This window comes from Mustelus asterias, chromosome 7, assembly GCF_964213995.1.
Source record: "Mustelus asterias chromosome 7, sMusAst1.hap1.1, whole genome shotgun sequence".
Lineage (NCBI taxonomy): Eukaryota > Metazoa > Chordata > Chondrichthyes > Carcharhiniformes > Triakidae > Mustelus > Mustelus asterias.
The window spans coordinates 110,484,192-110,510,700 of NC_135807.1; the positions used below are offsets into that span (position 1 = coordinate 110,484,192).

Genomic DNA, 26,509 nt, shown 5'->3' on the forward strand with positions numbered 1-26,509 from the left:
TCCAGCTGTGGTTTCACCAATTCCCTGTACAGTTATAACAAGACTTCCCTACTTTAATTCTCCATTCTCCTTGTAATAAAGAGTATTTTCCATTTTCTTTTCTTTTTCCTCCCTGAATACTTCCTGGACCAGTAAACCTTTTGTGATTCATGCACAATGACACTCAGGACTTCTGAATCACAGCAACTCTCTCTCCTTAAATAATATTCTGCTTTTCTGTTCTTCCCATCAAGGTGAGGACCCTCACATTTCCCCACATTATACCTCATCTGCCAATTTTTTTGCCCACACACTTACCCATCTGTATCTCTTTGCAGACTCTTTGCATCATCGTCACAACTTGTTTTTGCAAGCGAGCTTTGTAATCAAGTGAGCTGCTTTGTCCTGGATGGTGTCAAGCTTCTAGAATTTTTCTGGAGTTGCACTCTTTCAGGCAATTGTAGAATATTCCATCAGACTCCTGACTTGAGGCTTGTAAATGGTGGACAGGCTTTAGAGAGTCAGTAATTCAGTAATTTATCACAGAATTTTCAGGCTCTAACCTACTCTTGTAGCCATAGTATTTATGTGTGTGATCCGGTTCAGTTTATGGTCAGTGGTAAACCCCAGGATGTTGATAGTGGGGGATTCAGCGATGGTAATGCCACTGAATGGTGCTGATGGTATCTGTAAGATATGATTCCGTGAGTATGACTAGAAGGCTGTTGTTTGACCAATCCTTGGAAAAGCCCTCAGATGTTAGTAAGGAGGACATGGCAGGGTCGACTGCATTGGGTATGCCATTTGCATTTCCAGTGCTTAGGTCAATGCCAGATGGTCTGTTCTGTTTCATTCCTATTTGACTACTTTGTAGCAGTTTGGTACAACTGAGAGGTTTGCTAGGTCATTTCAGAAGGTAATTATGAGTCAACCACATTGTAAATGATTTTACCATTGCGTCACGCCCGAAAATGGGCACGATGTGGTGGTAAAATGGGCTGTAAAGCACTGAGTGCGATTGGCGCCGGTTTTTGCGGCCGATGCCATTTTACGAGTGCTGGATATCTGCCGCAGTCAGCCTTTCACCAGAAATGGGCGAGGGCAGGTTAATATATTTAAATTTATTAAAATGGGCATTTGCATCTGCTTACCGAGCCTGGCGCTCAGTCGTCCGGGCCCGCTTCCCTTTATGACCTCGCCGGAAAAGGTTCTCAGCGGCGAGGAATAAACATGCTCTCCATGAACAGGGAGCAGTCGACTTGACCTCGCCAGTGGAATTGGAGGCCATTTAGGCCCCTCGGGGAGGCCGAGGGCAAGGGCGGGTGCCTTTTGGCAATGCCAGACTGGCAATACCAGACCTGGGCAATGCCCACTGGGCAGTGCCGGGGGACGGTCTAATGGGGGGAAGGGCCAGTTGGGGTCAGGGCCAATGGGGGTGGGGCCAGTGGGGGAGGAGCTAATGGGGCAGGGGCTAATGGAGGGAGGCAACCCGTTGCCGCTGTGCAGGGATTGGTGGGGGGAGGGAGGGAGAAGGGGTCTGCTGCGCTCTGCAGCGATCGGTGGGGCAAGGGCAGTTGGTCTGCGATTGGTGGGGGGAGGGTGGTGGGTCCGCGATTGGTGGGTGGGGAAAGGCGGCGGGTCCATGATCAGCAAGGGAGGGGGTCCGCGATTGGTCTGGGTGGTGGGAGAGGGGGGGGGGGGGGGGGTGGTGACATCTAGGGCCACAGGACCCCACAATCGCAGGGGGAGGGAGCTGCTTCAGGCAGCCTGCAGTGGCAGGGGCCTGACAGCTCTCTCTTTTCTGTCGGAACCCTGCTACTGTTAATGCGCATGTGTAGCATCAGAGGCCTGCACATGTGCACTACCTCCCTCTGCAGTCTTTCGGGTGCGTTAAGCCCCACTCACCAGCTTCTGCAGTGCGAATCTAACGTGCTCAAAATGTTGCAGACAGAGTGCATATGGGGGGAACTAAAAACGGGCCTAAAAGTGGGATCTGAAACTCTCCCAGTTTCAAGTCCGCCCAACACTTCGAATAAAAATGGTAAACTCGTCCCCATTGTGCCATGGAGTCACATCCAGACCAGACAAGGCAAGGACAGTAGATTTACTTTTCTAAAGCATGTTAGTGAACCAGGTGTGTTTTTATGACAGTCATGATAATTTCATGAGACCATTATGGGAGTAGCTTTTATTTACAGATTTATTGATTAATTGAATACCACCAGCTGCCATGATAGAATTTCAATTCCTGTCCCCAAAGGATTAGCCTCAGCCTCGAGATCACCAGTCTAGCAACATTATCATTATACCATTAACCCCTCTCCCTTTATATTGCACTATGCATACAAAAAGAACAGATCTGATTTTCCCATCCATCCCTCCACTGTGCTGTACATATGTGGAGAATAGTGTTGATTTTCTTGTCCATCGATCCACTGCTCCCGACCTCCTCAATTTGGATGCAATCACAAATTTGATTGAGTTTTTTGAAGGGGTAACCAAGAAGGTAGATGAGGGCAATGCAGTTGATGTTGTCTACATGGACTTTAGCAAGGCCTTTGACAGGTACTGCATGGTAGGTTGTTGCATAAGGTTAAATCTCACAGGATCCAGGGTGAGGTGGCGAAATGGATACAAAATTGGCTTGATGACAGAAGCCAGAGGTTGGTTGTAGAGGATTGTTTTTCATACTGGAGACCTGTGACCAGCGGTGTGCCTCAAAGATCGGTGCTGGGTTCACTGTTATTTGTCATTTATATTAATGATTTGGATGAGAATACCGGAGGCATGGTTAGTAAGTTTGCAGATGACACCAAGATTGGTGGCATAGTGGACAATGAAGAAGGTTATCTCGGATTGCAACAGGATCTTGATCAATTGGGCCAGTGGGCTGACGAATGGCAGATGGAGTTTAATTTAGATAAATGCGAGGTGATGCATTTTGATTGATCGAACCAGGGCAGGACTTACTCAGTTAATGGTAGGGCTTTGGGGAGAGTTACAGAACAAAGAGATCTAGAGGTATATGTTCATAGCTCCTTGAAAGTGGAGTCACAGGTGGACAAATTGGTGAAGAAGGCATTCGGCATGCTTGGTTTCATTGGTCAGAACATTGAATACAGAAGTTGGGATGTCTTGTTGAATGTGTACAAGACATTGGTAAGGCCACACTTGGAATACTGTGTACAGTCCTGGTCACCCTATTATAGAGAGGATATTCTTAAACTAGAAAGAGTGCAGAAGAGATTTACTCGGATGCTACCGGGACTTGATGGTTTGAGTTATAAGGAGAGGCTGGATAGACTGGGACATTTTTCTCTAGAGCGTAGGAGGCTGAGGGGTGATCTTATAGAGGTCTATAAAATAATGAGGGGCATAGATCAGCTCGATAGTCAATATCTTTTCCCAAAGGTAGGGGAGTCTAAAACTAGAGGGCATAGGTTTAAGGTGAGGGGGGAGAGTTACAAAAGTGTCCAGAAGGGCAATTTTTTCACAGAGGGTGGTGAGTGTCTGGAACAAGCTGCCAGAGGTAGTAGAGGTGGGTACAATTTTGTCTTTTAAAAAGTGTTTAGACAGTTGCATGAGTAAGATGGGATATGGGCCAAATGCGGCCAGTTGGGACTAGATTAGGAGTTTTTAAAAAAAGGGCGGCATGGACAAATTGGGTCGAAGGGCCTGTTTCCATGCTGTAAACCTCTATGACAATCCAGAAATGTATTTGTGTCTGCACAGCACTCCAGTCAGAAGGAATTCCTTAGGAAGATCTTGAGCAGAATTTAACTTCTGACTCTGGTCAACCAGTAGCTGTAATGGCCAGTTTCTGCCTGCTCCTCTTAGTTCTTCCAATCTGAGGGGGGCCAGGCACATTGCCTCACATCCACTTTACTGGGTACCCTTTTCAATGTGCACCCGTCTACGAGACGTGCAGAACTATGATGCTGGAGGTCCTTCTGCTTCATTTATGTGGCTGCATCTGCTTGGATGATAACAACGCCAATACATGAACAATGTACTGTGGATGCTGGAAAACTGAAGTAATACCAGAAAATGTTGGAAATATTTAATGATTCTGTCAAGATGGGTGTAGAGAGAAACAGAGTTAACATTTTAAGTCGATGATTCTTCATCTGATGAAGAGTCATCGACTTGAAATATTAACACAGTTTCTCTTTCCACAGCTACTGCCCGACCTACCGAGTATTTCTAGCATTTTCTGTTAAAAGCAACAGATTACATTTGTGTAGCACCTTTAGAAACAGCAAATTGCTTTATATAGTGCCTTTAATGCAGCAGAATATCCTAAGGCCACTTAACAAGTTGAAGCGCTATCAATTAGGCAAAAGACTACTTGTGTGCCAATACAACTGTAGGCTTTTATTCATTACAGAACTAGGAGCATACCCTAACAGATACCCGACCCGAACTGAACAAGGGGGAGGAAACAGCCACCTTTATACTAGGTGACAAGGGACGGAGCCGGCAGGGGATGTGTCCAGGCATGACAAACACAACAACGGTGGTCCAGACAGGACAAAGGCGCAACTGTAGTCCACCACTCAAGTGTGTTAGTAATAAACCATTTTTGACATTCAGCCAAGAGAAATCAGGACAGAGGACCAGGACCTGGGCCAAAGAAGTAGGTTTAAGGATGGCCTTATAAAGGCAAGAGAGGTAGAGATGAAGAGTGAGCTTTTGGGACCAAATTCTACAAGGTAGGGCCTAAGCAGTAGAAAGCACAGCTCTCAATGTTGGACACAATAAAATTGGAGATGTGCAAAAGCCCAGATTTGGAATACCGCAGAGCTCTTGGAGGGGTGTCAGGCTGGATAAGATTGTAGAAACAGGGAGAAATGAGGCCATGGAAGAATTTAAAATCAAGAATGAAAACTTAAAAATTAAGACTTGGCTGGAAAGGGAGCTAATGTACTACAGCGACCACAGGGATGATGGATGATCTAAACTTCATGTGACTTAGGATATAAGAAGCAGAGTCTTGGGTGATCTCAGGTTTACCGATGGTGCAGGGTGGGAGGAGAATATTAGAATAATCATATCTTAAGATGACAAAGGACTGTAACCCCACCCTGAAGGATCAGTAAGAAAACTTTGGGCGCTGTAAAGAGATGCAGGAACAGAGAGATTCATTGCCACAGCAGATCTGCCCCTTTAACTTCTGCCTCACCCAAGAAATGAGTGTTTATCAGACTCAAAGGAGGGAAAAATCAGTCCTAATAAAATAAATACAGTCATCCATTGCTTCATATTCTGTGTCATGTTTCTTTTGAATAATTTTCAATTAAATAGCTCTTATCCTGATTGCAACTTTATATATAGTTGGTTTTAACACCATTGGACAGAGAGGGCAGTTGGCCATAGTTTCCTACCACTGATTGTAACTGAGTGATCCACTAATGGAAATACTTGTTTGTGAATCTTGGGTGTGGATGTAATCAGGTTCGATCCTGATGTCTCTGTCTATAACTAGCCTGTGATTACTAAGTTCTTGGTTTTCTAGATTCTTTAAACCTGCCTTTGGATTTTTATCTGCGTGGTACTCAATGTCCAGAGTCATAATAGAAGGGTTATTTGAACAAGTAACTAGAGGACTGCAAGTTACATGAAATCAGAACTCTCAAGAAAGCTTAGAAGAAAGGAAAATTGAAAAACAGTTTAATAACTTAAACCTTTCAGGTAATAATAGTATTGTGCTTTCCCAATATATTAGTAGTTAACACACACAGAAAGAAATATAGCTATTTGGTAACTCATTATTAGTAAAAAGTAGTAACAATTAAAAGAAAAATATTGTATGCTGGTAATTAAAATTAAAACAAAAATATTGGAAACGCATAGCAGATCAGTTGGTGTTTGAAAGAGAAAATTAGTCTTATGTTTTGCATGTGCTTTTTAGGCAGGTATTAATGTTGGGTATTAGTCCTTCAAATTGATATGTATGGGACTTGCATATTGTTAACTGAAGACTAAAAGGTTCCTGATTGGAGTAGTGGATTATAGCAATTACAATTCAATGTCTTCCTTATGTTACTTAGTTATTCTTTGAGAATATTAGGAATATTTTGGAGAAATTTAATAAACTAGTTAGATTATATGGAAATAAAATAAGTTGGTTCTTACTACACTAATTGGAGTATTTATTTGGGCTTAACAGAAATAAATATTCCCCTATTGTCTTAGTGATTATTTTTATATCTCATTCTTGAAAGTGCTGTCCTGAGCTCAAGTTGTACTGTTAACCTGGACCAGTAAAATTTGTATGGAAACAGCATCAATAATGGTGGAAACCTTCCTCTCGTGTTCTTGCAAAACCTATCCAATAGAGAACAACAAAATATATGTGCACTCTACCTTGTCAAAAGGCTTTGCCTTATCTTGAGAGACTGTCAAGGGTAGAATATCAAGGAATGGACAGGAGTCTATTAAATTAATAAGCTGCTGGATGTTGTCTGAAGAGTTACAGTTCTTCATAAATCCAGTGTGATCGTGGTGGACAAGGTTTAAACCTGCAGACTCCAAATACACAGCCAATACTTTGGATAGGATTTGAAATTTCATGTTGAAGAGAGTTAGGCTTGTAGCTACTGAAATGACATTTATCTTTCCTCTTCTTGGGAGATTGACAAACAGAAGACAGCCCGAAGGAACCTGATAAAGAATAATACCTGAAAAGGCAGAGAGAGGAAAAAGGTCAGCTTGGAGTATAAAGCCATATTAGGCTCGTGTAATGCAGACTTGTGAGAACCTTTGACTTCCAAATCATTTTAATTACTCTGTCCTTGTTCCATATTATTGAACAGAATTTACATTTATATAGCCAGTTAAAGAGAGCTGCATCAGTGATACTGGAGGTTATGAATCCTCAATCAGTGTGTTATAAAGGGGGAGGTTGATCCCCTCTTTGAGAACACACAACCACTCGAGGAGGAATACCTCGCTTCATAATCTGTTAAAAGGGTGTGGGAAGGGGTACGATCTGCTCTTCAGCAACTTTTTGTGGTCAAATCCAAAATAACTACCTGAGACTCTCTCTGTAAAATCAACAAGTAACACTTAATTTATCTAACACTGAACAGGTTAACTAAACTATTAACAAACCGAATAAAACACTATTCTAATGGAATGCTGTTTAGATAAATACAATTCCCACTTACTAACAAAAAAAATAGAATTTTTAGTCACTCTCAAAATTACAACCTGGTGTCTTCTGGAATCTTCTACCTTTTTTCTTCTTTCTTCTGTCTGGAACCTCTGTCTTATTTTGCTATCTTCACTATCGAGATGAGGCTTTCTTTTAAGACATAATTGAGCTATGACAGAGAGCAGTTGCTGGCTGTCTCTCTCGCTCTCTCTAAAGCTGGGAGCTGTGGCAGGTGCTCTTCTCCAGTTTGTGCCATTCCCCCCTCGTCTCTTACACCCTGATGACCTACCAACATCCCCATAATAGGATTGGTTGTCAGGCTACCAAAACATCAAATAAAAATCTAATAGGTTGCTGTTATCCAAGTGCCTAATTTAAATTGATTGGGAAAAATTCAGAAACAGCCGATTGTCTTGGCAATACTACTGTTTTGCCTTTGATACAATGTTTCAGTCTGTGTACTGCATATGTATCTGCATCTTTTCAAACTTTTTTTAAAAACTCCAAATACAGAAAAAACACTAACTTTTTAACAGACAATTTTACAAACACCAACTTTGCAATAAGTGCCATCAAATATATTGTACAAAAAAGTATTTCATTAACAATGAATCATTCATCAGCCAGACATAAAATGACCAAAGTTATGGGGCGTGATCTTCCCGGTTCCATGCGCTGGTTGATCAGTGTGGTGAACCAGGAAGATAGCATAGGAGGCCAAAAATCCAATTTTCACTAGCCCCCTTTGACCACCAAGAAAGGGCACTAAGCCTATTTACATAAAAATTACTACATTTAAATATACTTAAAGGGTTCGGCATGGCTGCTTCCGCCCTCCCAGATGCTTCGCCCCTCACCAGAGAGACATCATGCCAGCAAGAATCACAACCGCTCTGAGTATCAGGGATCAGAGACCATTGAAGCCCCCGGGTGTGGGGGCCTGGCTGGGTAGAATCCACTGGGTACCCTGGCAGTGCCCAGCTGGCACCCTGGTAGTGCCTGATTGGGCACCATAAGTGTGTCAAGGCAGTGCCAAGGGGGTGGGGCCTATGCACAATGACAGGGAGCTTATGCGGTGGGAGCTCTGCAAGAGGGGGCGGTTGTGCAGAGGGTGGTCACATGGGGGGTGGGCGTGCAGGCATGGGCCATGGAGGGGGTTGTGATTGGAGGGGGGGCATGTCAGGGGTCTGCCTGGGGACTCATCAAGAGGGTCTTGATGCCATGATGCTGGTGGGGTGGTGGGAGGAAGTCTCCCAGTTCACAAGGAGATTGCTGCACACTGCCTGGTTCACAGGCATACTTAGACTCAGCCAACCCCCCCAACCCTCCACCCCCCCACCCCCCCCCCCCCCCCCCCCCACTGGCGCAAAGCTCCCAGCTGTTAAAAAAATTGAGAGTGCTGGAAGAGTACAATGCTGAATGGTCACCCAAAAGACAGTGAAGGACCCCTGTTTTCATGCTATTCTGACACTTAGAATTTAGTTCATAAAATTCTACCCTAAGTGAGAAAATGGGAGAGTTTCAGACTTATTTTTTTGGATGAGTGTACTGGGCAATCTCTTGCTGCCCCCACCTCCCTCCACCATCTGCCCCACGGACATTGGGACATCTCCCTACGGACATTGCCATTTCCCCCCCCTCCCCTGCAGAGCTCCCTCCCTCCTCAATCGCCCCCATAGCAGAGTTCCCTCCCTCTCTCCCCGAATGCTAATAACCCCCCTGCAAGTTCCTTCCCTCCCTCCATCGTTGATCGCCCCCAACAGTGTTTTACCACCCCTTGTCTCCCTGCCCCGTCATGGTTCCAACCCCCTCTGGATCCACCCCTTGGCTTTGACCCGGCACAGTTATAGTGCCCTGTGCGCAGCGCCAGGGTGCCTAGTGACAGTATCAGGGTGCCCAGTGACAGTATCAGGGTGCCCAGTGACAGTATCAGGGTGCCCAGTGGGCGGTGTCAGCCTGGCAGTGCCAGGCTGGCACTTCCCCGTCGGCGCTGCCTGGACCTGCGCCCAAGACCCCGAGGGCCTCAATGGCCTCCGATCCCCCCAGTGAGGCAATCGCACCTGGTCCCCGTTGGTGGTGGTGACCATATGTGATTCTCATCGGGAGAACCTCAGTGAGGTGGTACAAGTAAGTGAGCCCAGAAGATAGCGTTCAGTATTCGTTAATGACATTCAGGCACAAAGCTAATTTTGCTGGCAAAACAATGCCAGTACAATTGGGTAGGTGAACAGCCGGATACGAACCTGATTTTCTGCCTCCTGCATGATCTTACCGCCTCATCTCGTTGAAAGTTGGGTGGGAGGGCGCAAGATCCCAGTCTTAGAATTTTGGGGGGAAAATTCCACCCATGATGTCTAAAATGTGCACACCATTTTAGCAACTATAGTTCAGAAATATAAGTTTGTAAACTGTCATTCCTACCACTGCACAATAGCTTTTAAAGGAAGGGACAGAAAGTCATTATTTGTCAAAACACAACAATAGCATCAGGATAGGTTAAATACTAGTTGTTATTGACTGTATTAACAAAATGAGTTAAAATGCCATGGGAAGAGACTCTGATCTGTAAATTATATGCAAGTCTATGTATTTCCGGGGACATTATATGTCCAAATGTCTATGTATTCAAGAATTAGGCAAATATCAAAATTATGGTGGATTTATATGTTATTCCACATCTATATAAACAGATTTTAACATACACAAAAGCTTTAGTTTTCTTTTTAACTCTTTTATTTGGAATTATTTAACATCAGTTGAAATAAAAGTGGGGAGAGATGTAAAGAGAGCTGCTATCTTCACCGATTATATAGCATCGTACAAACTCAAAGTCTACCAGATGTGGCAATTACCAGAACATTATTAAGCCAAAACTCTTTTCCTCTCTGAAACTTTGGTAATTTCCCCCTCATATATATTTGAATTTCTCTCACCAAATTAGAAAACTGAGTATAGAAATAAAAGATTTTCTTTAAGTAGAAAACTTATTTTTGGCAATGAGAGATGATGTGCAATTGGTGCTGTAATCATACTGCCATGATAATCCTTCTATTATGTGGTGAGGATGAAGTGTGGATCTCCAGTACTTTTGTTCCAGTCTTTACTTTCAAGTACAGCAAAACGTAAGCGACTTAACTGCTTAACCTTTGCTTCTGTGTACCATGTAGTATGCAGTAACATTGCCAGGCTTTAATAAAAAAATAAATAAAATAGGAAGATCTTTTATGTTGAATACACTGGATGAATGTTCTTTCTTATTATAATCTCTTGTTCATATTACATTTTCCTATGTCACTGCCCTATACAGCAAGGTACACAAAAATGGACTCGGTTTGCTTGGTCACTTCATCTGTAGAGATCCACAATTCTATACAGGATACATTTAGAAATAAGATGGAGTGTATTTAGCAGAACAAAGTATCCTTATTATCCAGGACAAACCTCTGGTCTGTTTTTAACAGATCTCCAGAGATTTCAACAAGGTCTGTAATACAAATCTTTTATAGGCTTAATGTCACAATTTCCATTTGTGCATACATATTGCAGATACTTTACACAGCCTTAAATGTTGGGGAGAATATTGCTCTTAAAAGGTTCGGAGCATTATTTTGTGTCAAAATAACTTGTTTATTGACACTCGGATGATAATACCAAATCATTGTGAAGCTCAGACTGCCACTTTCAGAATTCTCTTCATTAATACTATCAAATGTTACAGTACACCATTTCTTTAAACCGTAATTATTAAACTACTTATTCAATAGCCATTCGGGAGCCATTCATATTAAATACAATTCATTCTCAGTCTTGTTCCAGTGCCTATAACAGAATTTAACTGTATTTTTTAGTATCTAACAGATTTGCAACCTGCTAAATTGAATCTCATATCACAGTAGTGTTATACAATAACCATGCTGGAGCACTGGTTGGTGTGAGGATAATAGTGCTGGACAGATATTACAGCCTTGTGAGTTACATGATTTTCAAGTTAAATTATTTTTGTGTGTCTGGTCACTCCAAGATGATGATTATTTATACCAGATAATAATGTGATCAAAGAATTCAGGAAAATATTTTTTAATTAAAATTATGACTGTATATGATCCAAAGTAAAATGTTGGCTAAAATATTTTATCCACCATGCTAACTGAAAATTAACATTGAAACTGCATTTTTGTTTATTTAAATTTCAGTTACTTTAGCTTGGGTGAGCAACAATATATTTAGAAAATAAAGCTGTTTGTAGATGCTAGTGCACCCTTATTGCATAGCAGATTCCCATCAGCAAATTGGGAGTTTGGTTCAGCTATCAATCAATGTCAGTTGCAGTTTATCATTCTGTAATAATTTTTACAATACAACAAAAAGATGCAGATAAAACAAGCCATAAGCAAATGCATGTTTTCTTCCCACCATCACATGATTTCTTGGTTAATTTTATCTCATTTTGAACTCCATAGAATCCATAGAATCCCTACAGTGCAAAATGAGGCCATTCAGCCCATCAAGTCTGCACTAACCACAATCTACCCAGGCCCTATCCCCCTAACCCCACATATTTACCCTGCTAGTCCCCCTGACATTATGGGGTAATTTACCATGGCCAATCGACCTAACCTGCACATCTTTGGACTGTGGGAGGGAACCGGATCACCCGGAGGAAACTCACGCAGGCATGGGGAGAACACGCAAACTCCACACAATGACCCGAGGCCGGAATTGAACCTGGGTCCTTGGTGCTGTGAAGCAGCAGTGCTAACCACTGTCCCACCCCAACTGCACAAATCAATTTTTCAGCTGAGACGAGGCAGGTAACTTGCTTGTTGCCTTCTACAGATGTTCTTGAGTTAGTTATTAGGAGATGGTGGAGTGTGCTCCATGTGACCTGTTTCCTCCCTATTGATTTCTTAAATATCCTCTTAAAATTGGGAATTAACTGGGTAGAAAATTGTGGGTGATGTGGCACTGGATTTTACAACGCTTCCCCCCCCCCCTCTGCCCCCCTCTCAGTTGTGTTTCAGGTAAGGGATATCTACAATATGAGAGGTACCCAGCTCACCACCTCCCGGCAACTCCTGAGCTGTTTGGTAGGTGGGCAGGCACGAAAATCAGCAGCCCACTTACCATTTTTAACTCAACCGTTTAAAAATTATGTTACCAAGCCAATTGTGCAGAAGATTGTGCTGCCCATGGCAGAAAATGGGCAGCAAAAGCAGACAAGCAGGAATTGACTCCGTTTTTAAAAAAAGTTTGTAAAAAGGCAAGAAGGAAGTGGGGGGGGTCTATAATTCAGAGGTTGTCCTCTGTGACTTGGGATGACCCCCCCCCCAGATGTTACATACATCCCCTTTGTTTCTTACCACTGGCCTCCAAAAGCTGCTCCTCCACAGCCCTCATTCCCTTTCTCAGCTGTCCAATCTCTGCCCTAATAGTCCGTGATTTACCTCTCTTTGGGATCCATCGAAGTTCTACATGGGCATGCTTGTAGTCCTGGCAGTGTTCACTCTCGAGTTCTGCTGCCACTGGTACTGCTAGAGATGCCAATCGATCATATTGGCCAGCAGCTCTCAAGGGCAGGACTTTCTCCCACTGAGGAGAAACTTCCCTCTCTGGCTGTTTAGCCCATCAGCAATGGCAGCTGGGCAGTTTTCTTTTAGATGAATTGGCTGTCGGTTGACTTTACTCCTTGGAGAAGGGGGTGGAGGTGAGCAGTGATTACACTCCACCATCTCCTAACAACCAACTCAAAAGCATTCACAGTAGAAGGCAACAAGCAGGTCACCTGCCTGTATGCTCTCCTTTGAAAAATTGATTTGTACTATTCGGGGTTCAAAAGCAGATAAAACAAATCAAAAATTAGATAATGATGGGACGAAAGCATGCACATTGTATATGATTTATTTTATCTATAGTGATAGCAAATTACACAGACATTTGCCATCATCAGCATTTAATTAATTGGTTTATTTACTTTTGCTTTGGAATATCTTTGTTATTAGTAGATAAGAAAAATTGTTAATAATAAGGCTGAGTTTCAGAATAATGTATAACTTTGCATAGCCTATGAGAACGAACATTTCCATAAATTGACCTAGCTTTCTCGCAATTTTGAGTTGTTGCCGATGTTCTGTGTTAAGAGCAATTTTTCTTCCTTTCAATAAAAATGTCTAACACTCAATCAGCTGGCTCCCAATATAGTGAAACTCCTGACACACTGAAATTTTATCTGAACTAACAAAGCTTTACCATAACTGAATACCACTGAATTGCATGATAAAATGTCATTCTATATGAAAACATTGAGAATTGTAATTACCATGAGATATTGTAGTGTATGATGAGATACATGCATTTTTTAATGTTTCACTGCAGTAGAGGGAAATTCAAAACCAACATAGATCAGTGCACAGCAAAGGCTGTCAAAAAACAACTCAATATTAAGGCATCATCAATCCTAAATTGTGTACAAGACAAACTTCCCTTTTAATGCACCAAATGTCTATACTTTTTTTTCGTTTTCCCTGACTTTCAAGTTTGAAATTCGTGTAAGTTCCCTAATTATAAGGGATCTTGAAGTCTCTTAGGATTGTACTGAACTTGGAATTCTGGCAAGGAAGTATTTAAGACAAGAAACAGACTAGAAGTTAGAGACAGAGATTTCAGAAGGAGTGATAGCATGTATTGGGCATATAGTATATATAGCTGGATAAGGAATGGAAATGAGCAATTCTTCAAATATTTAGGGATTTGATACAGTTCTCACACTCTTTCAAAACAACTTTGTTCCTTTATGTTAGTCTTGTGTCACACAGATCCTATTTCATGTAATCCAACATTTAGCTTCTTGATGTTTCAGTCTAAATCTCAAATTATCTGACAATCTCCACAAAACAATGCTAATGGTGTTTCTAATAAATATATTCTACTAATTCAAAATATTCCACTCCAAGGTATTGTAACACAAATTTCTGTCTGAGCCTCTTTCTATCTGAACCAGCATAAACTCATCAGCTGGAGATCAAACTATGCCAAAAAAAACATTGTGGTTCTGCAGGCTCTTGGCTGTTGGTTTGTTTGTTACTTAAGTTCTATATAAATACCTCTGCCTTTTTCAGGCAAGATATCATTTCTCATTCACTCAGCTCAAATGTGTGTTACGCTTAAAATACAGTAAGAAGTTTAACAACACCAGGTTAAAGTCCAACAGGTTTATTTGGTAGCAAAAGCCACACAAGCTTTCGAGGCTCTGAGCCCCTTCTTCAGGTGAGTGGGAATTCTGTTCACAAACAGAACTTATAAGACACAGACTCAATTTACATGAATAATGGTTGGAATGCGAATACTTACAACTAATCCAGTCTTTAAGAAACAAAACAATGGGAGTGGGGAGAGCATCAAGACAGGCTAAAAAGATGTGTATCATCTTTTTAGCCTGTCTTGATGCTCTCCCCACTCCCATTGTTTTGTTTCTTAAAGACTGGATTAGTTGTAAGTATTCGCATTCCAACCATTATTCATGTAAATTGAGTCTGTGTCTTATAAGTTCTGTTTGTGAACAGAATTCCCACTCACCTGAAGAAGGGGCTCAGAGCCTCGAAAGCTTGTGTGGCTTTTGCTACCAAATAAACCTGTTGGACTTTAACCTGGTGTTGTTAAACTTCTTACTGTGTTTACCCCAGTCCAACGCCGGCATCTCCACATCACGCTTAAAATAGGCAGAAACCTGGCATGTTGGGTCTTCGGTGCAATTGAAATCACTACCAACCTCCCAACCCTAGAACGGGTGTACCTATGGACATTAGGTCAGTATACTCAGCTCCAATAATATTAAGGAGTCAGTGAACATCTACAAATGATGTTCCACTTTTGACTTGTTGTGACAGTGGATAAAATTATACTCCAATAATGTTTTAACCCAAATGAACCCACGATACAATTCTGCTTGAGCTTATAAGATGACCGGTTAAAATATAATGTGGAGATGCCGGCATTGGTCTGGAGCCGGCATTGGTCTGGAGAAGTCTCACAACACCAGGTTAAAGTCCAACAGGTTTATTTGGTAGCACGAGCTTTCAGAGCGCTGCCCCTTCATCAGGTGAGAGGAGAGTTGGGTTCACAAACAGGGCATATATAGACACAGACTCAATTACAAGATGATGGTTGGAATGCGAGTCTTAACAGGTAATCAAATCTTTACAGGTGCAGACAATGCGAGTGCAGAGAGGGTTAAGCACAGGTTAAAGAGGTGTGAATTGTTTCAAGCCAGGACAGTTAGTGAGATTTTGTAAGCCCAGGCAAGTTGTGGGGGTTACAGGTAGTGTGACATGAACCCAAGATCCCAGTTGAGGCCGTCCTTATGTGTGCAGAATTTGGCTATCAGTTTCTGCTTGGCGATTCTGCGTTGCCATGTCTTGAAGGCCGTCATGGAGAACGCTTACCTGAAGATTGGAGGCCGAATGCCCTTGACTGCTGAAGTGTTCCCTGACAGGAAGGGAACACTCCTGCCTGGTGATTGTCGAGCGACGTCCGTTCATCCATTGTCGTAGCGTCTGCATGCTCTGGCCAATGTACCATGCCTTGGGACATCCTTTCCTGCAGCATATCAGGTAGACAACATTGGCCGAATCGTATGAGTATGTACCTTGTACCTGGTGGATGGTGTTCTCACGTGAGATCATGGCATCCGTGTCGATGATCCGGCACTTCTTGCCGCGGTTGCTGTGGCAGGATTGAGTGGTGTCGTGGTCACTGTTCTCCTGAAGGCTGGATAGTTTGCTGCGAACAATGGTCTGTTTGAGGTTGTGCAGTTGTTTGAAGGCAAGTAGTGGGGGGGTGGGGATGGCCTTGGCGAGATGTTCGTCTTCATTGATGACATGTTGAAGGCTCCGAAGAAGATGTTGTAGCTTCTCCGCTCAGGGGAAGTACTGGATGACGAATGGTACTCTGTCCACTGTGTACCGTGTTTGTCTTCTGAGGAGGTCGGTGCAGTTTTTCGCTGTGGCGTGTCGGAACTGTTGATCAATGAGTCGAGCAGGAAAGGATGTTCCGAGGTATGGTACATCAGTGAGACCATGCAGATGCTACGATAACGGATGAATGAACACCGCTTGACAATCACCAGGCAGGAGTGTTCCCTTCCTGTCAGGGAACACTTCAGCAGTCAAGAGCATTCAGCCTCTGATCTTCAAAATCAAGGTCTAAATTAGAATCGCGTGATGGTCTAAGTGGGCTCATTTTCCAAATGGCTGCATAACAATGGATACCAATAGGTAATCCCTTAATAATTAAAGCATAAATGAATCCTGAAAACTACAGTAGCACAATTTCGACCTGTATAGAATGAGATCTTAGACCAGTGTAATAAAATGGTGGAAGCACTTCAGTACGTGTGGGACACCATGGGAGGTAGAACTACCCTCAGTAGTCAAAGAGCATGATAAACCTTATTTATGTTGTTAACTCTATTAGTGAATGTTCTGCAAGGCAAGGGGCGTGACTTTGCCGTTTGCACTCTCAAGTGCTCCTGCCAGTGTGTTTCCTGTTGGTGTTAGCAACATCTGTCAGATGAGATTCACCCACCTTTAGTATGTATAAATACGCATAGTGCAAAACACGCCAGCCAGCATGTCCTTCACAGAGACCTGGCATTGTTTTTCAAGTCTCACAACACCAAGTTAAAGTCCAACAGGTTTATTTAGCAGCACAAGCTTTCAGAGTCTCAGGCTCCTTCTTCAGGTGAGTGAGGAGTTGTGTTCACAAACAAGGCATATACAGACACAAACTCAATTTACAAGATAATGGTTGGAATGCGAGTCTTTACAGATAATCAAGTCTTAAAGGTACAGACAGTGTGAGTGGAGAGGGCCAAGCACAGGTTAAAGAGGTGTGTATTGTCTCCAGCCAGGACAATAAGTGAGATTTTGCAAGCCCAGGCAAGTCGTGGGGGTTACAGGTAGTGTGACATGAACCCAACATCCTGGTTTAGGCCGTCCTCATGTGTGCGGAACTTGGCTATCAGTTTCTGCTCAGCGATTCTGCATTGTTGTATGTCATGAAGGCCACCTTGGAGAATGCTTACCCGAAGATCAGAGGCTGAATGTCCGTGACTGCTGAAGTGTTCCCCAACAGCTTCACAGCTCCAGGGTCCCGGGTTCGATTCCCGGCTCGGGTCACTGTCTGTGTGGAATTTGCACATTCTCCTCGTGTCTGCGTGGGTTTCCTCCGGGTGCTCCGGTTTCCTCCCACAGTCCAAAGATGTGCGGGTTAGGTTGATTGGCCAGGTTAAAAATTGCCCCTTAGAGTCCTGGGATGTGTAGGTTAGAGGGATTAGTGGGTAAATATGTGGGGGTAGGGCCTGGGTGGGATTGTGGTCGGTGCAGACTCGATGGGCCGAATGGCCTCCTTCTGCACTGTAGGGTTTCTATGATCTATGAACAGGAAGAGAACACTTCTACCTGGTGATTGTCGAACGGTATTCATTCATCCATTGTCGTAGTGTCTGCATGGTCTCCCCAATGTACCATGCCTCGGGACATCCTTTCCTGCAGCGTATCAGGTAGACAACGTTGGCCGAGTTGCAAGAGTATATTCCGTGTCCCTGGTGGATGGTGTTCTCATGTGAGATGATGGCATCCGTGTCGGTGATCAGGGATCTTGGGTTCATGTCACACTATCTGCAACCCCCACGACTTGCCTGGGCTTGCAAAATCTCACTTATTGTCCTGGCTGGAGACAATACGCACCTCTTTAACCTGTGCTTGGCCCTCTCTCTACTCACATTGATTGTACCTTTAAGATTTGATTACCCGTAAAGACTCGCATTCCAACCATTATCTTGTAAATTCAGTTTGTGTCTGTATATGCCCTGTTTGTGAACACAACTCCTCACTCACCTGAAGAAGGATCCTGAGATTCTGAAAGCTTGTGCTGCCAAATAAACCTGTTGGACTTTAACCTAGTGTTGTGAGACTTCTTACTGTGCTTACTCCAGTCCAATGCCGGCATCTCCACATCATTGCTTGTCAAGATAATGCCCACCCGTCTCCCCACTGCTGATAAGGGAAGCACCCCAACGTCTCAGCACAGAGCCCCCTCCTACCACCATCACTAAAAGAATGGATTACACCGCCCCCCCCACCACATCACGCAAGAATGAAAGTGACATGACCCTCCCCCTGCCCCCCACTAGAGAGACACTCCAAGATGGGTCTCCTCAGGCTCTTCTTCAGGCCTCGGTCATTGGTAATGCCACCCTTGCATGACCTGGCACCTTTGACTCTGAGGGGGAGGGATGGGGGCAAGGGGGTAAGTGCTTTTTCCATGTGTACCTCTGCCACTGCCAAGCTGCAGAGGGAGGATCTCCTGAGGGACCTGGGGGTTGGATGGGCTGGGGCAAAGTGATTGACCTTGGGACTCTTCCCTGGGATGTAGGTCTCATGGCTGTACTGCCTCTTCTAGTCCTGGGAAAAGTGGAGATCACTCTTAACATGGTGATCTCAATCAGCTTTTAGTTCAAAATCTTCAATCTTGTCTGTGTATTGTGAAACCTTTGAAGTGGCCTGGTCACTGTGATATCCATGTGAAAGAAAATCCTTCTGCAAAAGAGTTGAATAAACAACAATATCTTGAATTTGTAACTTTGAAATACGTCCCAAAATGCTTCAGAGAGATGTATTGAAAAAATATGGGTGCTGAACCAACAAAGGAAATATTATGATGGACAACCAAAAGCTTTATCAAAACGTTATGCCTTAAGGAGGATTTTGAAGATGGAAAGATGGGAGTACATCAATACGAGGAAATTCCACAATGTGGAATCCAGCTGGCTGAAGGCATAGTTGTCAATGGTGGGACAAAGTGAAGATCGAGGATTGTTCAATGAGCAAGAATCTGAGAAAAGGAGTTTAGGGGGTAATTAGTTGTAGGACTGGAGGAGATTACAGAGATAGGGATAGATCAATCAATTTTTAGTTACTAGTATGATGTCTGTGATCCATATTTTATGAAGACAATTTTGAATAACACGTGTGACCTTTGCTCTGAATATTGCTGTCCTAAATAGACACTGGAACCAGATAAATGAAGCAAAATATCATGGGAATTTTTTTTGGCACACTGTATCCTTAGGCAGAAGCTGAGCTGGAAAGACAACCCTCAACTCTCTCAATTCAGAAAGTAAGCCACAGAACAAATGAGAGAGCCGTGTAATTTTTTTCTGCTTGCATGGGATGTGGGTGTCACTGGCAAGGCCAGCATTTGTTGTCCCTCTCTAATTGTCCTTAATCTGGGTCACTTGCTAGGCCATTTCAGAGGGCAGTTATGAGTCAACCATGGGCGAAATTCTTCCCAAAAAGAACTAAGTATCTCATCGGCAGGATGAGATACTCAGAGGAGGATCCGCACCAGTGCAATGCAATCCTCCCGTACCCACTCACGTTTTTGGAGAGCTGAGAGTTTTGCGCCAATACTGGGGAAGGGCGGAGCCTAAACACACTGGTGAACCTGGCGTCAGAGCACTCGGGTGCCGTTTCGCAAGGGTGCCCCGATCTCACACTGCACTGGGAGACCCCCTCTTTCCCCCCACCCCCTCATTGGCGGTATGTTCCCCCACCCCTTTCCCGACATGCATCTGGCACCCATGGGGCTCTCTCGATGGGTCCCCTCATCATGACCCCTAATGTGCCCCCCTTTATGACTTCTGACGTGATCCACCCTGCATGATCCCCCCCCCCCCGCATGAATCCCCATCATATGCCCCCCCTCGTCATAGACCCCCCTATCATTGCCCCACTGCACAGCACCCCCAACATAGCCCCTGTGCATAGCCCCCTCCCATCATTGTGCCCTCTCACAGCCCACAATCAGGCCCCTCCCCCTTGGCACTGCCCTGGCACACTGGTGCCCAACTAGCACAGCTGGGGTGCCCCATGGGCACTTCTGGGGTGTTTGGTGGGCACTGCCTGATGGGCACCACCTGGTCATGTCTCCGACTACCCAGGACCGTCAATGGCCTCTGAGCTTCCCGACGTGGCTATTGTGCCAGGTCTCCGCTAGTGAAGACCAGTAGTCATTCTCACTGCTCTTGCGCCACACCCAAAGGCCGGGGAATTCCGTGCATTGAGATTCAAATGGACTATGCATATGTAAATACTACTTTAAATATTCTAATTAGCTTTATTTGGGGTCTGGTTCACACCATTCGAAAGGGGCTGGGAGGATCACAAACTATTTGACGCTGGGCACAAAATTGATTTTTAGGCCCATGTGCTATTCTCCGGGATCGGTGCGATCTGCAACAGTCGCGTTGAGGTCGGAGAATTGCACCCCCCACAGATTACTGTGGATCTGGAGACACATGTAGACCAAAGCAGGTAAGGATGGCAGATTTCCTTCCCGAAAGAACATTAGTGAACCAGGTGGATTTTTACAACAATTAGTGTTCAGTGTCATGGTTACCATTTCTGAGATTAGCTTTCAAATTCGAGATTTAATTAATTTAATTTAAATTCCACCATAGTATTAGCTTGGACTCTGGATCACGATCCAGTGACATTACCATTACGCCACCATTTCCCAAGTCTGTCTGCCTCAAGCAACTATTGATATAAGAATCATAGAAATCCTACAGTGCAGAAAGAGGCCATTTGGCCCATCGAGTCTGCACCGACCACAATCCCACCCAAGCCCTACCCCCATATCCTTACATATTTACCCACTAATCCCTCTAACCTATGCATCTCAGGACTCTAAGAGGCAATTTTTAGCATGGCCAATCAACCTAACCCGCACATCTTTGGACTGTGGGAGGAAACTGGAGCACCCGGAGGAAACCCACGCAGACACAAGGAGAATGTGCAAACTCCACACAGATAGTGACCCAAGCCGGGAATCGAACCCAGGTCCCTGGAGCTGTGAAGCAGCAGTGCTAGCCACTGTGCTACCGTGCTGCCCGATGGGTCATGAGAAATAATCTCATGATTCATACACCAGCACAGGGTTCACAATTCACAAAGAGAGCTGGGTACATCTTTCCTGTTTTTGTTTAGGTAATACATTCCAAATTTATTCACATCAACATTTCATATTTACATACACAAATTAATTACACTATATTTAATTGCTGACTTATGCATTAAGACTCATACACAGGTAACAAGTTTCATGGCCCAGCAAAACAACTTGGACAAGATGGCCTGCCTTCAACACTTTAGAAGTCTGGCCGATCCTTCTTCAGTTTACTGTAGCCCATGTTCACAGCAAAGAACCTGTACTGCTGATTGGATTCGGTCTTATTCTAAGGTTCAGGGTTGCCTTTGCAATTCCAGTTTACATCAGGATTATGGAGAGCAAGCTGCGATACAAGCTTGCTCCAAGACTTTCAGCTCCAATGAAAACAAACAATGGAATTATGTTCAGGTGGCCCTTGGCCTGCCGGATTAACAATCCCAACATAATATTCCCGTTAATGTAGTGTACTGCTATCATGTTTACTGAAGCATGTCCCAGAACTAGCCTAATTACCCTTTTGTTCCATTAATTGATAATCCAGATGAATTCCTCTGTTGTCCACTCGTTTTCACAATGTTCAAGAACCTATCCATTCTATCAGGGCCATGTCTGCTGTTGAAGTGCAGACCTCCCAGCCTTGGCCGGCACATGCAACAGTGCCAGTTAGCTCTTACACATCATGAGGAATGGCCACCTGACAGCACATCTCCACACATTTTCTATGTCAACTTTGTACTCATGTACTTATCCATGCTGATTGTAGAAGATCATTAAAACTTTTGCCGGACTGTATCCAGGTGTAGCACACCATGTCATGCCCGCTGACTTGGGCGGCCACTTCTGCTCAGGCTTTCTATGTTAGAAGTGGTGGCCTCCTCTTGCCATCCCTTGGCATCAGAGCATCACACCTTGCACTAATTTTCTTGACCAGTATACTTAGACACTTGTCTGAGACACAAGAAAAACATAGCACACAAGAAACAATACTTTTTGCTGTATACTAATACATGTGACAATAATAAATCAAATCAAATGGGTTTCCATGTCCACCAACAGTTATTCGATTCCTTGCGGATTCCTTGCAGACAACTCTCTTGGCCTCCCCTGCAACCGTGACAGCCCCAGGGAACTGCATATGCAGTTTTTAATTTCCCTCCTGGTGCCCATTGGACCTGGCATCCAATTAGCTCCCACCCCACCCTGACCATCAGCCCAACTGGAGGCCTTAATTGGCCACCCAGTGTGAATTCATGGTTACAATGCAATGTTGCCTGGAAACAGATTCCACATCTGCTTCTGGATCCACTGAATGTGCCTGCATGACAGGTGTGAAATTTAGGCTTAATTATGGGAGTCCCAAATTCATGGTGAAGGGGTAAACACTTCTGAAGGTCTCATTTAGGGTGTGTACCTCTTGTGCAGAGCATAGCAAAGCAACATTGCAAACACTGAAGCCATACTTCAGAGATAGAAGTTGTGGGGTGTGATGGCGGGGGGGTAGTGGGGGGTAGTCGCAGGGAGGGCAGTGGTTGTGAGAGGAAGGGCAGGTCTGTCTGACCCCCATAGCATTATTCCTTGCTTTAGGCAGCCAAGTTGGAGACTAGACAAGCTGTCAAGCTCACTGGGTGAAGGGAGTTGAAAAAATGGGTGTGGCATCTTCTCACATATGGGCAATAGAGGAAGGATAATGACAGCAACCTGTGACCAGAACCATGGTATCCAGCCAGGAGTTGGCAGAACCACCATAAGAGAGCAACAGGAAGAAGATAAGCGAAGGGTGTACTGAATCCGAAGATGTTTTTCTTGACATTGTCCCTTTAAGTGATACTTAAAATAAATATTTATTCTTCCTGCTAAAGTAATCTGCCAGATTTTTGCCAATTTACTCAACCTATCTATATCCGTCTGCAAACTCCTTGGAGGTGATGCTCCCAGACGATTGCTCTAGCAACGCATTGGGCTGGGAAACATCAGCAGAAGCTGTTTAGTGGGCTCCCCATTAGACCTACCTCATATTAAGTTGGTCTTTCTCTACACCCTCGCTGTGACTGCAACATTACGTTCTGCACTCTCTCCTTTCCTTTTCTATATACGATATGTTTTGTCTGTATAGCACACAAGAAACAATACTTTTTGCTGTATACTAATACATGTGACAATAATAAATCAAATCAAATGGGTAGTCAGAGAGTCAATACAATTGTTACCCAGGAGAATTGGTTTTAATTGTGCTACCTTTTCCTGGCTTAGTATGTTGATACCTGCCAGTCTCCAACTTAACCTCAGAGTTTCAGAGGGTTCCAGATGCAGGGTAGTTGCCCATTGGAAGTCCAGATTTCTGGATAATTCTCACGTTGTTAGTGCATGGGGATTTCCTCAGGGTATCCCAGTGCATCTAAGAAACATAGAAACATAGGAGATAGGAACAGGAGGAGGCCATTTGGCCCTTCAAGCCTGCTCCGCCATTCATTAAGATCATGGCTGATCATCCAACTCAATAGCCTAATCCTGCTTTTTCCCCATAAACTTTGATCCCATTTGCCCCAAGTGCTATATTCAGCCGCCTCTTGAATGCATTCAATGTTTTGGCATCAACTACTTCCTGTGATAATGAATTCCACAGGCTCACCACTCTTTGGGTGAAGAAATGTCTCCTCATCTCCGTCCTAAATGGTCTACCCTGAATCCTCAGACTGTGACCCCTGGTTCTGGACTCCCCCACCATCGGGAATGTCCTCCCTGTATCTAACCTGTCTCGATCTGTTAGAATTTTATAAGTCTCTATGAGGTCCCCCCTCATTCATCTGAACTCCAGCGAAAACAATCCTAACCTAGTCAGTCTCTCCTCATACATCAGTCCCGCCATCTCCGGAATCAGCCTAGTAAACCTTTGCTGTTCTCCCTCGAGAGCAAGAACATCCTTTGTCAGAAAAGGAGACGAAAACTGCACACAATACTCTAGGTGTGGTCTCACCAAGACCCTGTATAGTTGCAACAACATATCCCTGCTCCTGTACTCGAAACCTCTCGCAATGAAGGCCAACTTCATTGAAGAACATTTGCCGCCTTTACTGCCTGCTGCACCTGCATGCTTACCTTCAGTGACTAATGCACAAGGACACCCAGGTCCAACTGCACACTCCCCTCTCCCAATTTACAGCCATTCAGGTTGTAATCTGCATCTTGTTTTTGCTTCCAAAGTGAATAACCTCACACTTATCCAAATTATACTGCATCTGCCATTGATTTAGCCCACTCACCCAATCTGTCCAGATCATTCGGAAGGATCTCTGCATCCTCATCATAGTTCATCCTCCCACCCAATTTGATATCATCTGCAAACTTTGAGATGTTACATTTTGTTCCCTCATCCAAATCATTAATACATATTGTGAATAGCTGGGGTCTCAGCACCGATCCCTGTGGCACCCCACTAGTTACTGCCTGCCAATTTGAAAAGCACCCATTAATTCCTACTCTTTGTTTCCCCTCTGGCAACCAATTTTCTATCTATCTCAATACCCTTCCTCCAATCCCATGCGCTTTAATCTTGCATGATAATCTCTTGTGCGGGACTTTGTCAAATGCTTTCTGAAAGTCCAAATGTACCACATCTACTGGCTCCCCCTTGTCAACTCTATGAGTTACATCTTCAAAGAATTCCAACAGATTTGTAAAGCATGATTTTCCCTTCATAAATCCATGCTGACTCTGTCTGATCCTGCCACTGCTTTCTAAATGCTCTGCTATAAAGTCTTTGATAATGGATTCGAGAATTTTTCTCACTACTGATGTTAAGCTTACTGGTCCACAATTCCCTGTTTTCTCTCTACCTCCCTTTTTGAATACTGGGGTGACATTCACTACTCTCCATTCTGTAGGGACTGTTCCAGAGTCTATAGAATCCTGGAAGATGATCACCAATGCATCCACTATTTCTAGAGCCACTTCCTTAAGTACTCTGGGATATAGATTATCAGGCCCTGGGGATTTATCCGCCTTCAATCCCATCAACTTTCCCAGTACCATTTCTCTACTAATATTGATCTCCCTCAGTTCTTCCCTCTCGCTAAATCTTGCATTCTCCAACATTTGTGGCATCTGATTTGTGTCCTCTTTTGTGAACATAAGAACATAAGAAATAGGAGCAGGAGTAGGCCATCTAGCCCCTCGAGCCTGCCCCGCCATTCAATAAGATCATGGCTGATCTGACGTGGATCAGTACCACTTACCCGCCTGATCCCCATAACCCTTAATTCCCTTACCGATCAGGAATCCATCCATCCGCGCTTTAAACATATTCTGAAGACAGAACCAAAGTATGTATTCAGTTGCTCGGCCATTTCTTTGTCTCCTATTATACATTCCCCCCGTTTCTGTTTGCAGGGGACCTGCATTTGTCTTCACCAACCTCTTTCTCTTCACATATCTATAGAAATTCTTAGTGTCAGTCTTTATGTTCCCTGCAAGCTTACGTTCAGATTGTATTTTCCCCTTCTTAAATCAATCCCTTGGTCCTTCTTTGCTGAATTTTAAACTGCTCCCAATCCTCAGACCTATTATTTTTCTCGGCCAATCTGTATGCTCCTTCCTTAGATTGGATACTCTCTCTAATTTCCTTGGTGAGCCATGGATTGGCTCTCTTACCCATTTTGCTTTTGTGCTAGACAGGAATAAACAGTTTCTGCAGTTCCCCCATGCGTTCCTTGAATGTTTGCCATTGTCTATCCACCGTCATCCCTTTCAGTAATTCTCCCCAATCTATCAAGGCCAACTCGTGCCTCATATCCTCATAGTTTCCTTTATTAAGATTCAGCATCCTAGTCTCCGAATCAACTATTTCACTCTCCATCTTGATAAAAAATTCTATCATGTTATGGTCGCTCATCCTCAAGGGGTCTCGTACAGCTAGATTGGCAATGATTCCCTTCTCATTACACAGTACCCAGTCTAAGATGGTCTGCTCTCTAGTTGGTTCCTCCACATATTGATCAAGGAAACTATCCCATATACACTCCAAGAATTCCTCCTCTATGGTATTGTGGCTAATTTGATTTGCCCAATCTTTGTGCAGATCACCGATATTCCCTTATCACATGCATCATTAATTTCATGTTTAATGCCATTCCCAACCAATATCATCACTGCAGTTTGGGGGTCTATATATGACACCCACTAATGTTTTTTGCACCTTGGTATTTCTCATACAGACTCCACCTTTTTCACTATTTTGTTAATTTCCTCTTCAACCAGCAGTGCCACTCCACCACCTTTTCCTTTATGCCTGTCCTTCCTAAATATTGAATAGCCTGGGTCATTTAATTCCCACCCCTGGTCACCCTGCAGCCATGTCTCCGTAATCCCAAT

At 43.8% G+C, this 26,509-nt stretch overlaps 1 protein-coding gene and 1 pseudogene across 1 annotated transcript in view; one reads left to right on the forward strand and one right to left on the reverse strand.

The window, feature by feature from the left end:
- zfpm2a (zinc finger protein, FOG family member 2a) overlaps positions 1 to 26,509 on the forward strand; it is a 978,760-nt gene that overhangs the window by 728,210 nt on the left and 224,041 nt on the right. The gene's annotated exons all lie outside the window — the stretch shown is intronic.
- On the reverse strand, positions 21,342 to 21,586 carry LOC144496151 (cytochrome c oxidase subunit NDUFA4 pseudogene; annotated as a pseudogene).